This window comes from Phlebotomus papatasi, chromosome 2 (assembly GCF_024763615.1).
Source record: "Phlebotomus papatasi isolate M1 chromosome 2, Ppap_2.1, whole genome shotgun sequence".
Lineage (NCBI taxonomy): Eukaryota > Metazoa > Arthropoda > Insecta > Diptera > Psychodidae > Phlebotomus > Phlebotomus papatasi.
This window is the reverse complement of record NC_077223.1, coordinates 36,376,654-36,396,873: the sequence shown is the minus strand read 5'-3', so window position 1 is coordinate 36,396,873 and position 20,220 is coordinate 36,376,654. Positions and strand designations below refer to the sequence as shown.

At 34.2% G+C, this 20,220-nt stretch overlaps 1 protein-coding gene and 1 long non-coding RNA gene across 3 annotated transcripts in view; both read left to right on the top strand.

The window, feature by feature from the left end:
* The window catches only part of LOC129800318 (uncharacterized), a 33,578-nt gene extending 22,982 nt beyond the window's left edge, over positions 1-10,596 (top strand). Inside the window, exon 2 of the long non-coding RNA XR_008751613.1 lies at positions 10,220-10,596. This is a non-coding gene — a long non-coding RNA (uncharacterized LOC129800318). The remainder of the gene's footprint in view (positions 1-10,219) is intronic.
* The window catches only part of LOC129800315 (protein cortex), a 126,297-nt gene that overhangs the window by 50,569 nt on the left and 55,508 nt on the right, over positions 1-20,220 (top strand). The window lies entirely within an intron of this gene.

The following is a 20,220-nucleotide window of genomic DNA, read 5'->3' as shown; positions in this document are numbered from 1 at the left end:
TTTCATGATCTCTGAAACTCAGGTCCCAACGGCCGAATTTTTAAAATAAAACTGCAATAAATATAATTCAAATGTCCGCTTCTGGTTTTCGACCGTATATAATTTATTTTAGGCAAGTCAAGGTGGGAGTTCGGCCTATCTTTTTGTTCTTCAATTTATTTTTATTAGCCAGCGTTTCGATCCTGGATGGGATCTATATATAACTTCATGGTCTAATTACAAATAACGAAAGAGTCCCCAAAATGTAAATAATTTATAAAGTAAAATATGGATTTGTTATTGTAAATAGGCCCTGAAGAAGATCCCATCCAGGATCGAAACGTTTCTTAATAAAACTAAATTGAAGAATAAAAAAATATACCGAACTTCCACATTGACTTGCCTTAGTTCAAATGTTGTACACTTATGCTTAAGAGCTTGAATTGAATATTTTTTAAATATTGAAAAAAAAAAATAATGGAAATATATTGTTTTTTCAGGCTTCGTGAACCACGTAAGCCCTTAAGGAGAGCAAGGAGTAGAAATATCTATAAATATATAACTAAAATCGAGGGATTATATTGATACTACTCTTTCTGTAGAGTTCAAAAAGTAGAAGAGTATTAAATAGGAAAGAGGAATCCTAATCAATAATTTTCGTTTTGAACACTATCTTTAAGAATACTTCTTCGTAAAGTCTAATTTTGGATCAAATTTAGGTAATTTTAAATTATGTTTGACCTAACTTTGTATGCTCACTAACCCAAAAAAAGAATCCCAATTGCTATAAGCGAAATCAAGCTAACCACCAGTTTCTTTCTCAAGATCTTGCTTCTTTTCACCACCTCACTGGCATAATTTCAATTTTACTGTCTTTCCCTAGCCTGACCCTCCCCCGCACTACAATAAATATAATGGAGTGCAGAGATAGTCAATTGCAATTCCCATGTACTAACTATAATTAAATTGCACATTGTCATTTGTCGTGGCGCGAGCTGACCGTTGACATTTCGTGGTGTATAAATTGCAGAAGTTATTCACGATTCTCCTCCTCATGTAATTCCGCGGACGTGTGGGTAATTTCGCCAAGTGGAGAGTTCTCTCCATTTGCGAATTATACCACATCTTGGTATATCTTTAGATTTCACTCTTTTAGTATACCTATGATGATCATTCACGAGGGATATCTAGGTGAGATAGGCGTGAAAGATCATGAGACAGAACTCCATCCACTAAACTTTTTCACTACACTAAAAGAAAGGCCGAGAAGTTGCAACAACTCTACGGTTGAGTTAAATTAATTCGTTGGATATCGATATTTTACTCTTTTTGTGTAAAATTTCATCTCGATTGATGTAATGTGCTTAAATGTTTTCATTTTATGAATTTTACTTCAGTCGAGATAATTTTCTTTTGGTAATTTCATATGGCATTCCAAAAGGAAATGTGCAAGATATTATTTCATGAAGATAAGTGCACCATAAGCAAGTGTTTTGTAAGAAGAACTTCTTTGAAATAATAATAATATTAATAATTAAAAGTAAAGTAAATTAAAAAATTAAAAAAAATTAAAAGTAATACATAGGATATATAAACAAAACAGTAAATTTTTAAATTCATTTTGTGCTACTGCATTTAAGAGTAATTTAAACACTCGTTTTCATGTAAGTTTTAGGACTAAAAGAATATTAGTTATTCTGAAAAGATTTGAAAAAATTCTCCTGAATTTTACACCGAAATAAAAGGAACAATAATTAAGGAAAAGGGTTAATCGTATTTTAAATACTACAAGAACAAATAACTTTACATCATTTCGACTAAGTCTTATTCGTTGTTTTCCTGAGTGTAAATTCGAATTAATTTGTATATTAGATATGTGTTCGGAATTGTGGAGAATAAGGCGCCAAATTGAGATTCAGGGGAGATAAGTACAGATTTCAGAGTCCGAATTATTTTAGGGATTCTATTGTGTAGAGAATTATTCAAAAAAAAAGGTTCAACTTGCTTTAAGGTAGACTAGATTTTCGTGACACGCCCTAAACAAAATGCTTTGCATTTTGAAACATTAACCTACTTAAGATTTAAAGCTTTTGCTTTAAATGTCCCCATTAGAAAAATATACTGCAAATTTTAACAAAATACAGCTCCTAGTATTGTGGGGTAGTTAATTTATACAATTATACAAAAATGTACAAGTTTTTATATGGATTTTCCTTTCTAACAAATAAAATCACGGTTCATACATAATTATTTTTATTGCTTCAATTAAAATTAAATCAATAATGTCTATAATTTCTGTGAGTTCATTATCTTTGTATGCTTCTGAAATTAGCCGCTATGTCATTTGCTTTTGATTTGGTGCAATAAAGTTCTACATTCACACAATAAAATGCTTTGTTTGAACAAGAAAATCAGCAGACAAGTTTGAAAAGATCATGCAATACTTAGAAGAATTTACATATTACCACGTTTCCGTATTTGCCAAGCGCATGGTAGGCCACCCAGGAGCGCTTCCTGAATTTTTGGGACAAAGCGATGCATTTTATTATGTTTTATTAATATGGAATTGTACTCTTCCAGATATTAAATTATTTGTACTAGGAGTGAGTAGAACTCACAACTTCGACAGTCGAGTTAGTTTACCTAGTCAGCTCTATTTACAAGTTAAATGAATAGTTGATAATCTAAAAGTATTGTACAGGAAAGCTACACTGTATTGAGAATATTATTCTATCTACAATTTTGCTTATTGGTTTATTTTTTCTTTCTTCTAATTTTAAAGTACAAAGAAGTTCTTGCTCCTTTGTACTTTAAATCCGTTCCAATCAAAAATCTTATTCATATCAGTTACTAAAAACTTCATAGAGTTACTTGCAATGGCTATTCGATTCTAATTATGCCTTAACGTTGTCTTGGTCCCGAATTTTCCATGAAAATTTATGTATGTCTCCACTACTAAAAATGAAACAATTTGCAACTTTGCTTCACAATGCACATGCAATTGATATAAATAAATAGATATATGAAGAAGAATTTCGTAAGTAGAGATATGTCTTGATATGTGGCAGCCAAAATCCTCAACATCAAAAATCTTTAAAGTCTCAAAGTCTAAAATCTTGAAAATCCAAACCTCGACAGACAAAATCCCGAATGGACAAAATCCCGAAAAAAAATTTCGAATGCCCTGAGGAATCTCCTGAATACACAATGTAATCCCTTTGCCCCAATAAGGAAAACTAAAGCTTTCCTTAAACACAGAGAATCTTCCTTTATCTGAGAAGGGTTATGTGGAGATGAAATTTCGGTTATAGAATCGGACAAAAGCTCTGAGGATACCATTAAGCACTTATCGCTCTGCAAACTTATTCCAATGTGTTCTATACGTATTATGCGGGAATTCTAGATTATACTCGATCTATTAAATTAAATTTCTATGAGCATCAGATTAAATAGTTCGTAAATTAAAATAAAGTTCATGATAAATTTAAATATAAAGGGTCGTACAAAAACCTTAAGATTTTATCGTAACACTTTTGATTTTATATTTGATAACACACGCTCGAATGAATTTCGTGACATTAATTTTTGTTTACTAAGGATAATCTACTAGCATTTCCGGTAGGAGTTGCTATAAACTATAACATTTTTTATAGTTTGATGAAATTCATATTACTACTGGAAAAACCACTATGAGGTATAGGTATAAATATTGTTTCTAAACTCGACCTTTTGAGCTTAGGTATCTCTACTAAAATTAGACGTTATCTTGGATTCCCTTAACTTCGAATGTGCCGAATATATTTGAAGATCTAAAAGAGAGACTTTCTTACTTCTTAATACTTTCGCAAGGTGGCTGAAGTTATATCCTGTTCGAATTTCGAAGTGCTCAAGTGTCAAAATGTGACAGTCTTCACATGAGGGAAAAAAAACAGAACAACCACGTTTACTCTTCTTGCCCCAGTATTTAATCACTCCATAATCACTGAGTAACTCTTTTGCCAGCTTTTTAGTGTGATATTTGATAAATTTTCCCCAACTTGTTCGAAAATTTAGTATGAAAATTCGAAATTGAATTCTAATTCTTCGAACTTCAACGACTTTTTGTCCAAATAGAGTTCCATTTACCTTTTATCCAAGACACTATTGGAGAATCAAAATCTACTTCTGTTTGGGCTCATTGCGGTGATTGCAGTATATGAGGATCCTGAAATTCGGGACCTTGTTTTATTCAATACTTCAAATCCAAGAATTGATAGCTATCCTAAAAACAAAGTACAGTCACCAATTTGGATTAATTCAAAATGTTCAAATTAAATCAATTGAACCGAATCAACCAAATCAACTAGCCCATTACGAAACTGCCTTTGGATTTATTAATTGTGCACCCCTTTCTCTGCTGGTCAATTGTTAGGAGATTTGCACGTGAATTTGTTTTGTATTTTGACAGACACCGTGGACAATTGTGACAATTGATATTCACGTCAATTTGCTGTTGTAGTGCATTTATATCAGGAGGTGTATATTTATGGTGTGGACACAGTTTATGTGGTATAATAAATAAATTGAAGTGTATTACAAGAAGCGCGATCGCACCGGACAAACCGCCGTGTCTGAAAATATAACACAGACACGACATTCATCGTCTCAGTGTCTTGCATGGGTGCCCAAGAGACTTGGATCAAGCTGGAGAGGATCTCTATAGCAAAAGTTATACGAGGCACCAAAATGATCTAGTGGCGCGCGTAACATATCTCATATACATAATATTTGTTTGTGAGCAAATATTCCAATAGACTAAATGGCTAAATCTCTGGATCGTGCATAAATTTCCCATTGAGAATTATGTACTGAGACATGGGTGTATAATGTCCAGTAACAAGTATTTTCTTAATTTCACCATTGGCATCCTCAATTCACGGCTTGTAGCACAATATTGAGCTAAAGAAGTCTATAGTAATTTATTGATTGAACTCAAGAGACAAGATTAAATAATTTATTCCTTGGGAATTCTTGGGTGCACCAACCATCCACTAAATGGTGCATGTTACTCTTAGGTAAATTGCCACAGAAAACTGATATTGAAATTGATGCCTTTTCCGACACTAATTTCATCCAATGATCATACAACTCGAGGTGGGGGCTGGGGCACTAAAAAAAAGAAGTCGATCGAACATTTTGCCTCTGAGGTATGTGCACTTAATGTATCAATTATCGTTTGCCTCATATTTCAAAATCCATTTGCATAATTTAATCCGAATGCTCAAGACTTTATGATTTTTACTCACTTAATATTGTTATTAGCATATTATTTAATTATGTTGGCAGCTGAGGAGTTTCAAAAACGGGGTGGTGAAATGACCTAGCTTTGCGGAACGCGCGACCTCACGTGATTGAGGCTATGCCCCAAAAATTCGTTGCAAGTTTAGATGTAGGGGAAAGCGCGCTACCTTCGGACGACTCACGCTTCAGACAATTCATTTTTTCTCTATGTTCCTTATCGATTTTACCCATAGATCTTTTCTAAAAATTTGAGGCATTAGATTAGCTATGAAAATATAATATTATAATGGGCCAAATTCATTTGTAACACCTTGAAAAGAAATGATTTGTGCGAAGCATAAATCATCCGAAGGTAGCGTATTTTCTCCTATAGCTGTTGAGAAATTTAACATATAGGAAAAAGATTATTGCTTACTAACGACAGAATTTTACAACATTTGTTTCAAGACTGCTCCTTAACATTTTTGAAACGATTTATAAGTTACTTTAAAACTCGTTTAAAAAAATGCTTAAATAGTACAATAAAAATAGGTTCACATAGGTTCAGGTAATGTTATTTTTTTCACATCTTTATGATATGTTCCGGTAGATTATTTAATTACGACAATCAACGTTATTAGCTAAAGTTACCTTTAAAAAAAAATAGTGAACAATAGAAGAGATTGATAGTCCTTCTCGTTATGCTATATCTATATATGATTGTAATTCTACAAATAGACAAAAATAAAAGCAATTTTTCTCCTTTTCTATATGTTCAATTTATATTGCTTTCTCGGCGGAGTTCGAGCAATAATGTATTTCGTGACAAAACTTTATCACTAAACCCGTTGTAATCGATTAATTTGTTTATTCACTTTTTTTTTACTGTTGCCCAAACTTTTTGTCCATCTGTACACATTTTCCCATGCTGGAAATTTTACCACCTCACTAAAAAGCGCCATCAATTAACCATGGGAATCATGAGAATATAAATATGTATGTAAAAAAAAGCGGTGGTCTTCCTCTGAATTCACACCAACTCTCATGCAGATTGAGCCTGGTAGAACTGATGAGGTTACATGTTTACGATATTAACTGGATCACTTATCTGCCCAATATCCGGTCCATGGTGCCTGAATTGTGAAATTGAAAAATACTCCACAAATGTTCTCATGCTCACATTTAGTTGTAATTCTCGTGCCCCTCGAGCTATTTAGGAAAAATATGCATATGGAGTTGGATGAGATTGAAAGGTGGAAACGATAATAAACCAGTCAAATTCCAAAGGAATCAAGTGATAAGAATGACACATGAATGGGAGAGAAAAGTCATCATCATCATCAAAATTGGCAAAATAAATCACGCAAATGAACATGAAGGGAATCGCGCCAATCATGGTAGGAAATCTCTTGTGAAAAAGAATAAGAATATGAAGAATTGTGGTGGGAGCTGAAACGGCTGCTAAAAAGTTGTTGAGATATTTGTTTTTGTAAAGTTTACGATGTCATATCCCGTAGTGGCAGAACTTGCTAAGTCCATTGCAGACAGCCTAGGAGCGCCTTCCCGTAGTATGGATGCTTCTTCCTTGTTCCTGAAGTTGTAAGGCGAATGAGGTGTATTTATATACGTTTTTGCACATGTGAAAATTGTTTAAATCAGATATTCAGATCTTTGCACCGGGAAGGACTCGAACTCACGACTGTGAGTCAAGTCAGAGATCTCATTCATCCAAGAACCTACGATCTTGCCCATTGCGTCAATGAAATCCCCATTCATTCATTGGATCATGATATAAGCTAAAATTGTTCTTCTGTGCATCTATGAATCTGTGAGTATCTTCACAGGAGAACCGATTACATACATAAAGCTGTAGTTCTAGCTGTAGTCAGAGATTATGCTGGAAAACTAAAAGTCAATATCGCATATCGTTCTTTTCCCAGATGTGGTTATATGACCGGATACAAGTTCGTAAATTAAAGAGGAAATTAAAATCGGTAAAGAAAGCATAACCCACAAATATTGATAGAAATTTAGGGTTACTCTTGAGATTAACTAGTACAGAATTTGGCTCCAAGGAATATGATTTACTGAGCGGTTTTATTTTGGTATCGTTCGTGTTGGTTTTTTCTGTTTCATTCGAAGCTCCTAGTATACCGAGACCAAGAGTCAAGTATAACGTTTCCTCCTTGTGTTTGAAGAGTTATTCAAGAATCCTCCACTATAGTAGTTATACACTAACCTAGCAGTAAAGGACTAGGTCTGTTAGGACCTTATCTCAGATTTATTGTATGAAATTTTGCGCAATAGATATAAGGGGACAAAATAACGTAAAAGGTGGATTCGCCAATAGCATGTCGAAAAACCTTTGTAGAGAGTTTAAGTGAAAGAAAGATTTCGATTGGAACTCCAATTTTGGGATTCGGGATTCTTTCGTTTATTTTGGGTCAACCATCAAAACCGAGAATAAAATTACAGTTTATAAAGATTGAATTGAATTTGAATTTGAATTTGAATTTTATTCATGCCCAAAAATACAGAGTATAATTACATAGGACTATATTATAAATGTTGTCTTAATATAAATTGAGTTTATATCTAATTCGGAAAAATAGTAGCGGATAAGAAATCGAGAGAAAAAAAGTTACAAGTGTTTTAGATTATTATTAATTAACATTTTAAGATTATTGATATTTAAATGATCGTTTAAGTGAAGTCTTGCTTGAAATTTGTTGTACAGTAATACTGCGGAAAATGTTACTGAGTTTAATCCATATTTTGTTGTAACTGGTTTGGAAATGGCTATTGAGTTACATTTTCTAGTGTTTTTAGGATTAGGTTCTATTTTTAAATTTTGATTGGTGTGAATAATTTCAGATCCGGTCTGAAATCTTGAACATGAAGGCAAAGGTCCTAGATTCATTTATTTATTCATTTTCAACCGCTTGTCCCTATCGGAGTCGCGAGCCTAGCTCATCCAGGTTAGCAGCCCACACCTTTTGATTCTTCACCAGGTAGATTTTCATGAATCTTGTCCTAGGTCTATCACGAAGTTGAACTTCCTTCACAATGACTTGCATGGCCTTTTAGATCTCACTTATGGTCTCTACACACTAGAGAAATGTATGTCCATATTGAAGCAAATTCCCTATGCTTGTGTAGGAAAAATTCTTCAATATGGACATAAAATTTCCTAGTGGGCAGCTACCATTAGTCGTTTAAAATGTCTTTAAATTTTGTTTTGGTACGGTAATTTTTCGGTTTAAAAAAATACGGACTATTAGTTATTATTATTATCAATAATCTCGACATATTTTTGAGAATCCGATAAAGAGTAGGTCATCTAGGGGCGGCTCCCTGAAAAGTGGATGCCACTTCGGCGCTTTCACAGTTTTTGGATAAATGCAATTCTTTTCGTTATGCGTCAACAATTGTGAAAAAGTCTCCATCCAGACATTTAGTTCTATCATTGGTGTTGCTTGAACTCACAACTGCGAGAATCGATCTAAGAATCTCACCACCAAAAGACTGACTGGCGATCTTACCAATCGCTCCACGAGATCCTCATCGGATTAGTAAGTGAATAAAAGTTAGACATTTAGTCGCAGAAGATATAAAGAAAACTAAAATTGAACCTCTTCGGCTCAGAGCTGCAGTTTAAAAATTCCAATAAAATACACACCGTGATATGGGAATGAGGAGAGGAAGTACATAACATGATGATATTGGTGTGTGATTACAAAAATAAATAAGTCGCTCAATAAGGAGTCCTTTTAAAAGCTTTTGTATCTAATATAGAATGCCGCCATCTCGATAATTCATCGAAACGATCCGCCAGTCCATCTACATCATCATCATCATCATCCATTCAAAGCTGTTGTTTGTCGTCGAGAGTGAGGCAAGAGGCAGATGAATAAGTGAGAGAGACAGGAGTCTTGAGATAATTTCTGTTGATGTATTATATCGTCGTGATAAACGACAGATATTTTTCGTATCTGTGAAAAGATCTGAACACCGGGGTCGAGCTTTGGGTGCACCAACATTTAAAGTTTTCTCAGGAGAGGGGCTTGTGGTGGAATGATGGATATAAGACGAAGGGTTTTTTTTTGTTCTCTTGTGTCTTGGAGTTAAATTTAAAAGCCAAACTGATTGAATCTCATGGTAGAGACTTGCCATTTCATACCATGGTGGCCTTTTTTCCACTCATTAGGTTCCAACAGGAGAAAATCATTAGTGAAAATTGTGTGCAATAGTGGAAAAATTATCTACACACGCGATATTTGAATATAAACACCTCTGCGATTGCTCTCATTTGAATTCTGTAAGGGTGCCTCTCGCACCATAAGGTTGACCGAGAGACCTTTTACTGGCAACAACACCCGATCTTGAGCCACTCAAATGAGTTAGAATCTCACGGGAAGAGAAGTAACAGGTCGATGGTTTAGGAATGCATACGGAATTCAATTATTCAATTAGGTGACTATTCTGTTGTTAAAGTGTAACAAGTGGAAGGTTTTCTCTGGTCAGCAGCATTCCTCTGAATTTCTTTTGATTTTAAAATAGGTACTCAGTAAATACTAAATCAAATCCCGAAGTATTTTGGTTGTGTTTTTGCCTTTTTTGCCAATAGCATGGCCACATTGAAAGCACTTGTTTCACGGGGGAGGCAAGTGCGGAGAGAATGTTGGTAAGAATATCAAGTCAATCCGTGCGCAAAATGGAATGAATTAAATGCGAAACAAAATTAATCGCGTCTTTTTACTAATGACCAAAGAAAATGGTAATTACTGACAAATGCAAGATATTTAAGCCAAGATACCGGGATTTTCTAACAGAACTCGTGTTGCTACATTTGCTTCTTCTGCCATGCCTTGAATTTTATATGTGCAATTTCTTTTGTATTTGCCAATGCTTTTGTTCTCCTAAATGCTTTTTCCACCATCGGCGAAACTAGAGAGAGAAATTTTAATTTGGTCTATTCCAGGGATAGGTGCACATTATGCTGAAACTACTCAGATGTTTATTTCAATTCGAAGCTCCTAGTATGCCGAGACCAAAGAGTCAAGTATATCGAGGAGACAATTGGGGAAAAAAAGAAGAATTTTACAACTATTTCAGATATTGTAACATATGCAGAGTTCAATGGAGGATTGTTCAATTCAGGGGTACATGTGTGCCTTCTGCGAGGTGTATTATTGAATGTAGTTCAAACTGTTGATTCTCCTAATCGCACGCGTTTGCAGCAACAGAGTTATAAATGAAGGTATAAATTGAAGGGGCATGCAGTCTACGGAAATTTGTACATTTTCTCTAAGTTCCACAAGTAATTTGAATTAAAAATATTAAATACTTTTGAAGATATTCAATAGTGATTTTTTTTGGCTTATTTTTGTAGCAAGATTGCTACAGGGTAGGAATTCTCTAACTCTGTGAACGCTTCACTAGTGAACGATTCACTAGTGAAAGGTTCACGGGCTTCTCTTTACGACTGCTAGAAAAGTTATTCTGTAACTTTGCGTGAAGCAGAGAGGAGAAGTGTGTTGAAAATTTTATTAAATTTAAGATTTTCATCAATGTTTGAACTAAATAACAACGGAAAACACTAGAATTGAGTATTACAAATTATGTAGTGCTGTTTTTCAAGCTGAGTATGAAAAAAAATTTCATTGGCTTCACCGAGTGATAACATCATCTTCACCGAAAAATTGACAAGTGAAACACATAACCTAAAAGTGATCCCTTCACGTGAAGCTATCGCAAGTTACAGAATCTCTTGTGCGATCACTTTAGTGAAGCATTCACCAATTTTGACAGGTGATCACTTTACAGGGTTACAGAATTCCCCCTCAGGTCTCACACCAGAACATGCTGGAGCACCCTTCATCGCTAGCCTCCCGGAATTGAGCCCCATTACCCGTTCCAAGATAGCCATGAATCTGGCGTCCTCCTCGTTCCACTGGTGAAGACCGAATGAAGAGCCGATTCTATTGTGTCTTCGGAATAACTCTTCGAGCACTCTTATGCCCTAGACACATTTACGATTTAAGCTGAGAGACGACTTAGTGGAAAATGATGGAAATGTTTCGTAGTAATCGTAGTAATAGTGTATAGTAATCGTATCTTGAAGTTGACCGTTGTTATATCACTCCTTAAAGTTACCACCCCAGCTGAACAGTGATTGGTACTGTTGGATGAGAAGAGTCTTCGTCAGAACGAGCTTTCTCCCTCCAACTCCTCCAGGTTCAACAGTCCTACATGTTATCCTCTATTGAATTAACAATATCTAATTAATACACCAACAATATCTAATCTAATTAATGGATATAGCTCCACTGCATCATATTAGAAAAACTCAGAAAAATAATTTAGAAAAAAATCGGAAAAATACTGTTTGAATGTGTTTTCAATTCCTCTTTCAAACGCTTTGCTTTCGAACGCTCTTACCAATTGCACCATGGACCCCCTTGACCAAGAAACTACTTTTGTTAGAGGCAGAAGTGTCCAATTTACTGTTTCACAGTCGCAAAAATAAGTTTTCTACCGAAATTTGTTGTGAAACTATGCTGTCCATTTAGTCTTATTATGTTCTTTTAATGTTCTGTTGGTTTTGTCCTTAACCGGCATCCTAAGTGGCTAGGGGCGTCTTCAGAATACTCAAACAAAAAATCATCAAAAACAGGCTTTGAGCAATCTGATCAACAGAATACGTTTTGCATCATTTGAGTAGGTTCTTTAAACAATTTTCTTTAAAGATATTTTTTTCGCTCTTCATCTCTTCTTTTGCCAAAGCTCCTCATCCATCCGATTTAACTGCTCAATCTCAAAGAAAGCTATGTATAATCCACTTTTTTCAACTTGTCATAATTCTGGAACGCAAACGGTCAGAGATATCGCTTTCAGGTCTTGAGTGACCCCTCTATAAGTGAATATTTTTTCCTTATTATCTCACTCTCCTCTTTCCCCCCAAAGCCATGTTTTTTTTTTAAATAACACATCAAGGAGATGAACCCCCTCGGGATGCATTAAGTGGTTCATTCCTTTTCAGGACCGAAAAACAAAAAAAAATCTTTTTCAAAGCTTTCGACGCTTCGACGCGTCTTCCTCAGTGATCATATGATTTGTCTCTGAAATTACGACTGCAAACTCTATTCATTACTCAAATTGAGGATTTACAGGGAAAATTCAATTCAGGGAATCAATTGATTATAGGCGAAGGGATTCCCGGGATTATGCACATTTTCGGCACCGAAGAAAATCATGCGAAATGGAATTATGCACATAGACAAGAACGCCGTTCTGTACGCAAAACATTCTTTACGCCAATTTTTGGCCTTATTTTCAGCGCTAATGGTTGACAAGTATTTCAAATTCACCGCTCAAAAATATTTGTAATTAAAGGTATTTCATTTTTTTTACAAATCAGCTCCCAAAAGACGGGATTATGAATGCAGAATCTCGTCAGGTGCATAATTCCGAAGTGCATAATCCCGGGACCCCCTGTATATGACCCCAATTAAATTTTAAAATTATTTTAGACGATCTCTAAACCAGTTTCAATTGATAGTGTATTCCTGTGTAGCCAATAATGTTAAATATTCGAATTCATAAGTCCTCAAATTCTCCTTCGTAATTGTTTTCGTATAAAAAGGTTAAATTTCTTGTGATGTTTGACCCCTTGGTACAATGTTGTCTTTTCGAGGAATTGTGGGGGAAGAAGGAAACTAATCGTGGATGTTAATTGCTCCATTATTATGGGTACCATCTCGATGGTCGATCACAAGGAATGAGGAATTTTGCCATGAATGCACGGTATTCCCTCAAACGGTGGTCGATGCCTCATCAATAAATTTATGAAGAAGGAGATGATTTGGAACATTGGGCTGTATGCCACGCTGGTAGTCTCTCTTGTTTGTGCATTTCAATCTCATCGACTCGGCCCACACAATTGATGGTTTAACTTATGGCTAGTGGTCTTCTTGCGCCCCATCACATCTTGCTTCTGGCCGCCCGCCTGGTTGATTGTGGTTCCGGCAGCTCAACTCCTGCTGATGCTCATTCCCTTCGCCGTTGTTCGCTGCTTCTGTCTCACCATACCTTCTTGTACCGGCCCAGTGTGTGCTGTTGTTTGCCCAATGGTGGCTCAACAATTCCGTAAAGATCAACCATGACTTGCCCCCTCATCATTGGCATCCAAAGGGGAAGGAAAAAATGCCACATTTTCCATAAATACGAGACTTGCCCAAGTTACACCGGTACTAAATACTCTTTTTTCCCCCGCACGTCCAATATGCAACATTATGATGAACAATACCTGCCCAGCATTGCTTGCCACAGTGAATCGTATACCAACACACGATGGGTAACACTTATGAACATGCATTGAGGATGATATGTGGTTGAATTTATAAAAGAGAGTGCATTCCGTTTAATTTATATTTGTGGTAATTCATAGATATCAATTCTTCGCCCTGGAATCTCCGGGCGTCAACTCGATGTTTATTTCAACTTTATACATTAGGAAGAGTAATATATAAAATAAGTTCATGTCATGATGGTGAAACTCGTTCATTCTGCCAGTTTTATACAAATTCCACACTTATTTCTCTACACTTAAGCCTATATCCTAACTATCCTCATAAGTAGTAAGAGAAATATCAAAATATCAACAATATTTACTTGTGCAGAAAAATGAGTTTTATGTCAAAATAAATGCAATTGCGCTATTTTATATACGAGGAAAAGTATACGGCTACAAATATGTTAAATTTGTTCAGGACAAAAATTTAAATATTTTAGAAATGTTGGTGTAGCTTATATAATTAAGTCAATTAAATTATTATTTCGTTTTCAAACGTATTGCACATCTCTATCGCATTCGAATCTAAATTGAATTTGTTGTAGTATTTACAAGAAGAGAAATAATGGAAAAAATAGGATTAATATATGCAATACATTTAGGAAAGAGAAGATAATTTATAAATAAGTTGCAAAAATTAAATTCTTTGTTCTAAAACCAAATTCGAGCGGTACTCAATTTAGAGATTTAAGTTTACAGCACATTTTCATACCAGAAAATTTCATGAACTCAAAATTCATGTACCCTTTTTATTTATCTTAAACATTTTTCATAAGTTTATTTCACTCTTTCGAAGACTTCTTCTCCTTTTGAACACAATATAAAATTCAATTTGAATTGGCAATGAAATTTTCTTTTCATTCTCGGAAAAAGAGGAAACAGAGCTTTTATTATAAATTCGAAATATTTAAGTTATAAATTATATAAATAAGACTAAGTTTTGGAAAGATTTAGATTTCTTTACTAACCAAAATTTAATAGTTGGCTGATCAAATTTATTTTTTTATGCTTCCGGCATACCTTTTAGATCAGGAAAATTTATTTAATCAAAATTCACATCCTTTTATACCTGAAAAAATACATAGGGTAAAGTGGGGCACCACCAAACACGGGGTACCATCAAACATTAATTTTTATTTTTAAAGTACTTGGACTATCTCGACCATTTCTTCAGTGAACAAGCATCCCTATAGTGACTATAAATTCCTGACTTTATGAAGAGAGATGTGAATCTTATTTTCTTGAAATTTTACTGATTCAAAATTCGATCTGGTAGTAAGCAAAACAGTGCAACATTTCTACTTAAACTTTAATTTCAAATTTTTAAAAATTCAGCGGTTGATACTTAATTCTTTGGAGACGATTTTTGATAAAAACTTTCTTTAAGGTTGACTAAATTTCTCAGACTATATTCATCTGACATCAAAAATTAAAAATTTCGTGTTATGAGTTAAAACACCGAAAATTATAATTTTTTGTATAAAAATATTACAAAATTTATAAATTTCGTTTTTTAAAAACAATGTAGCGTTCAAACACGAATTCAACTCATCTGATTACACGAAATATATGTTTTTTTAAATTTTTAAATGAATATACTCCGATAAATTTTGTCCACCGTGTTGTAAGTTTCTTTTTTTTTCAAGAAGGTCTTAAGAACTTGAATAAAAATAAAAATTTAATTTGTGAAAACATTTTCTGTTTTCCAGTTTTTGACCCAAAATTGCTAAATTTTCTTCACTAAATTAGCAGACGAGTTTCAGTTCTGAGGTTCTAACAAAAAAGTTTGAACATTCTAAAAGGCTAAAATAGTTTTTTTTTTATTTTTAAGCTTTGAACTTTAGGCTTGCGATAATAAAATTGTTTTCATTAAAAAATACTAAAAAATCTAATATTTTGTAGGGGAAACTGCTCTCCCTTCGAACGTTCATGCCTTTAAATAATGTGAATATTTTTTTTAGTTTTCCTAAGAAACTTACAAATATCTATTAAATATTAGTTGATTTATCATCAATTGTTGATAATTCCGTGATAATTTAATGTAAATTTACTATGAATAACAAAAGAAATTCACATTATTGGAAGCATGAACGTTCGAAGGGAGAGCACTTTCTCCTATATTATAACGAGGGTAGAAAGAAAAATTGACAGGATTAAGTATGCAATTAGTCTATGATTTACTTCGTATTTCACTATTTGTATTAAACAGGTGTAGAATTCATAAGTGGATTCACCTTCGCCCACATATTTTCCCATAAATGATCATTCTAAATGGTCCCAATCAGCGGAATATGAGAAACGCATGTGGTGAATGAAGAGTGAAATAGATAAATTGCACAAATTCCAGTTTGGCAGGAGTTTCCGTCTGACTTTAGAAAATGCTGACGAAGAACCAAGCTGCGAAGGAGTTTTGAGTAATAAAAAATAAGAGAGCCACCGTCTTGTGATTTGTATTTGAATTAATTTGTTTTGCATGCAGATTTATCACGTAATTAACGTTTGTATCGGCATGTCATGTTTTTTGACGAAGATATATATTGTCGATACTACTGTTCACTGGCGGAGGCTTCTGACTACTGGAAATTGATTCTTTTATGCCATAGATACACAATTTATTCGCACATGAAGGCGTCGAGTGCATAATATTTTTCAAATGAGACAACATGAAGAATTGCTCAAAAATGTAGAATAACAAGAGATTCATTTGCATTGAAAACCTATAAATGGTGGGATAATTTTTTTTTTCAGCGAAAAAAAAATTATTGACGATATTACTTTGAATTGCCTGAAAAATTGGGACACTTCTGAATCACTTGAATAAATATAATTTTAATTATAATATACCTGTTTTCTCCTATTACAGTATCTTGTTGAAAATGATCTCTTAAATGCCACACAATTAGTCTCTAAGCATATTACCTCATTAAACCCATTGAATACCATTCATGAGGTAAGTGTATCACAAATTTATTTTTAGAAATTCATTCATAGTCAAATGAAGAAGAAAACAGATCAATTTTGAAATGCTATTAATCAAGAAAAATACCCCAACGGTCTTTCAAGAATTTTGTGATGTACAAAATAACTTGACCATTAGTCGTGGTTCTTAAATGAAGTAATTGAACTAATTTGGTTTGTCGAGTAGTAAAATATGTTGAAAGAACATGTAAAATTCTACAAGCAAAAAAGTTGCTAATTTTCTATTATTACTGCTCAGCAAGTTGAAGCTAATGAATTGGGAGTGATTGGGAAAACAAAGTGATAATTAAGAAGGTGAATTTAAGTGTTAAAATTACACCTCTGCATAACATATCCAACGACAATTACAATCAAATCACTTGCATTTTAATTTCTGGCGGTAAAATCTACTGAGAAGAATTGCAATTTTTTTAAATTACCTCTAACCAGCAGCAAAAAGTGTGTTAAAATTAATATTAAAGTATATTGCAATTTAAGTATAATTACTTAGAAGCTTTGAGTGTGGTGCATAAGTGGGTAAGGATCAATTTAGAAGTGAGTAAAGTGTTCAATATTATCCATTGGAGTGTCTAATTACAAATAAGAGATCCCATTTCACTTGCCAACAACAACACCCATTTGAATCATTGAAAATTAATGAGAATCGACTCAATGGTGATGGCTCGTTTGCGGTGGCAATGCTCCATGGTTGGAGCCCATTAATAAACGAAAGATGCTCGATAGATCGATTATCTTATCACACGTTCATCCACCAATGCCCACCGTGTAACATATACTTATCCATTATGATGGGAGCAAACTAGTAATTTTGCGGAAATTCACATTGCACGCAGATTCAGGCCAGGCCAGAATAGAGATGAAAGGGAACATCGAGACCCTTAGTTACTTACTGTTGTTCAGTAGAAATGGCACGATTAACTGACTTTGTTGCAGAATTCTACTTTCTGAACTATAAAGGCGAATGATAAATTTTCAAAAATTTCTAATCTGAAAGTTAACTTAAACTTTTATTATGCATTGAACAGTGCTGAATCTCTAAACTACGCCCAGATATTTAGGCTACGCCCCTTTCAGAAAGTAAAGCCAAACAAATCTAAACCACCAAATGACAATAAGCAATTCTTTAATACTACGTCTCTACTAGGCAAAGATTTACCCGCCACTTAATAAACTAAAGAATCTGAAGTGTCCTTCCATAAAAAACAAAATTAGTCACGCCTTCCATATGCCTGATAATACGGAATGAAAAATATAGTTCTCAGGGCCTCGTGAATCATACAGGAAGTGTTCTATCACTTGATATATTGAGCGAAATTATTTGGATGAACAAATTTCTTAGGGCTCCTACCTATACGTGGAGTAAATGATTAGAGTTAGAGCTTTCAAAATATATATATTTTTTAATGTTCTACTGCTTGAACTTAAAGAGAAAATAGTTATATAATCTGTTTGATCCCAACTTGTCATCGTTTTGGAGATTAACCTGTAAAAGATATCAACTTTGGGTCTTCGGTCACCATCAATTAAAAAAAAAAAAATTAAAATCTCTATCTACTCCAAAGTAATATTTTTTACTTTGTTTTGAAAACAGCGGTAGAGGGTAAGGGCTCATAATTTTGGACAGACCGCTCATAAGCATCAATGTTCCAAATTTGAAGTGCGATATTTTCAATACTAATTGATTTTTTTGTTACTCTCTTTTCAGAAGGGTTGTTTAGAAACTTGGAAAGGGTTCATTTTCTTTGTTTTTACTAAAATTAGTGTTAATACGTTTAAAAATGAATTGATATATGTATAGAAGTGAATTTGACTCGAATTTTGGACGCCTTGGTTGTATATTTGGACAGCTAATCCGCCTCAATAGGATGCCCATTGTTCTCCATTTCAACAAACTATCTTACCAAGTCCTCTTCCTGTTCATGTAAGGGAACCGTAGAATACCATAAGAAGCCCGAAGACTTTCCATATCATTCATTAAAGTGAGTTGACTTCGGTACTCCAAGTACGCTCGGATTTGTGCACTCCCTGGCCTTTCTGGAAGCCTTACAAGGCTTTTTATGACAAAATTTGCCCCAGCTGTTTTGAGAATTTCCACAAAATCATATTTTGAAAAATAGCTCGAAGACGCATTTCCTTTTGAGCAGGAGGAAAATAACTTCGGCAAAGTTGTAGAGTGGTAAATTTCCTATAAGAATATGCTAAATAGAAATCATTTACATTCACTGATAACTTGCGAAAAAATAAAATATCCGTTTTGGCAAATTTTGCCACAGTCTCCCCTAATCCAGACGAATATTTCTTTCAAACATACCTACGGCCGGTAAAATCGGTATTTTGAATTATTGTAGGTCAAAGTTCAATCACTTTGGAGGGATATTTTTTAACCGATTTGGTTATATTTGAATTGCTTGGAAAGATATTGAAATTTCGAACCCTTCTGCATCGGTAATGAATTGGTTAAGTACCGATAAGATTGATTTTTTTGTTCGGAAATTATTATTTTTCTACTTGACATTAAGTAGTTTGTTCCCTAGATCGAGGTCAAATGGTGAGAGATATCGACTTGCGGTCTTAGATGACCTCACATAAGTGAATATTATATCGCACTGTCTTTTTTCGGTTTTTCTCAAAATTTGCCCATTTTTTTTCAATGTTATGGGAAATAGGAAAATAAAAAAATAAAATTAGGTTTATGACAAATGTGGATTATTCCAAAAAGTTAAAAGTCGATTCAAATAAATTATATAACGGGGCATATTCTTATAAAGTTGATATTCGAAAATTCCCTACGAAAATATTGCAAAATTCGCTACGATTGTTTTTGCTAATTTAAAATTCTAAATAAGATTTTCGCAGCAAGGTCAAAGATTGCTCTCGTTATTAATTTAATGTCTGACAAGAAAAATTGAATTTCTCATACTTCTATTTCTAATATCCGGTTAGCCAATCATTAATTAGGGTCTTAAGACCTCCCCGCTAAAAATCTCATTTCCTCAGAGATTGCCGATCTATTGATCTAATCTGATTTTAAAATGTCTTTCAATGGGAATGTTGGAGTGATTTTTTGCTGAGCCTTGGCCATGTCTCTTTCCACATTCCCATGATGATTCTTGGGTGCTCTCTTCGCAAAATTTCCACCAACCATCCTCTTAATTGAAGTACTGTCATTTGCGGAAAAGTGATCTCGTAAATAATGCCATAGCAGATATGAAATTATCATAAATAATGTCTCCCATACCTCCAAAGACTTCTCAATAGTCTCTTGGAAACTTTATAAATTGTGCCTTATCTCAAATTGATTATCGATCTCACTGGAGAATCTCATCGTATGGTGGGGAAAACCAGAAGCTGAGTTGATCATCTATTTAATTTCAATTAATTCCTCATAAGACTCCGGCCAACGTCAGAGTCCAAGCACACCCAGAAGTGAAAAGAAACTGATGCACTGCAAATTACCATTCCGCCCGATACGATGGGTATATATAAATATGGAGCTTTTTTTATCTGCTCAGAGCTCTTCAAACTCATCTGCAAGACATGCAGATAGTTTTTCATCTTAAAAAACCCTCAGAGTATCTCTCCTTTGGGTCTTTGATATGCAAAGTTGTCTGCAGTCTTTCTTCCCATCGGTATGTAGAGCTCATGGTGCT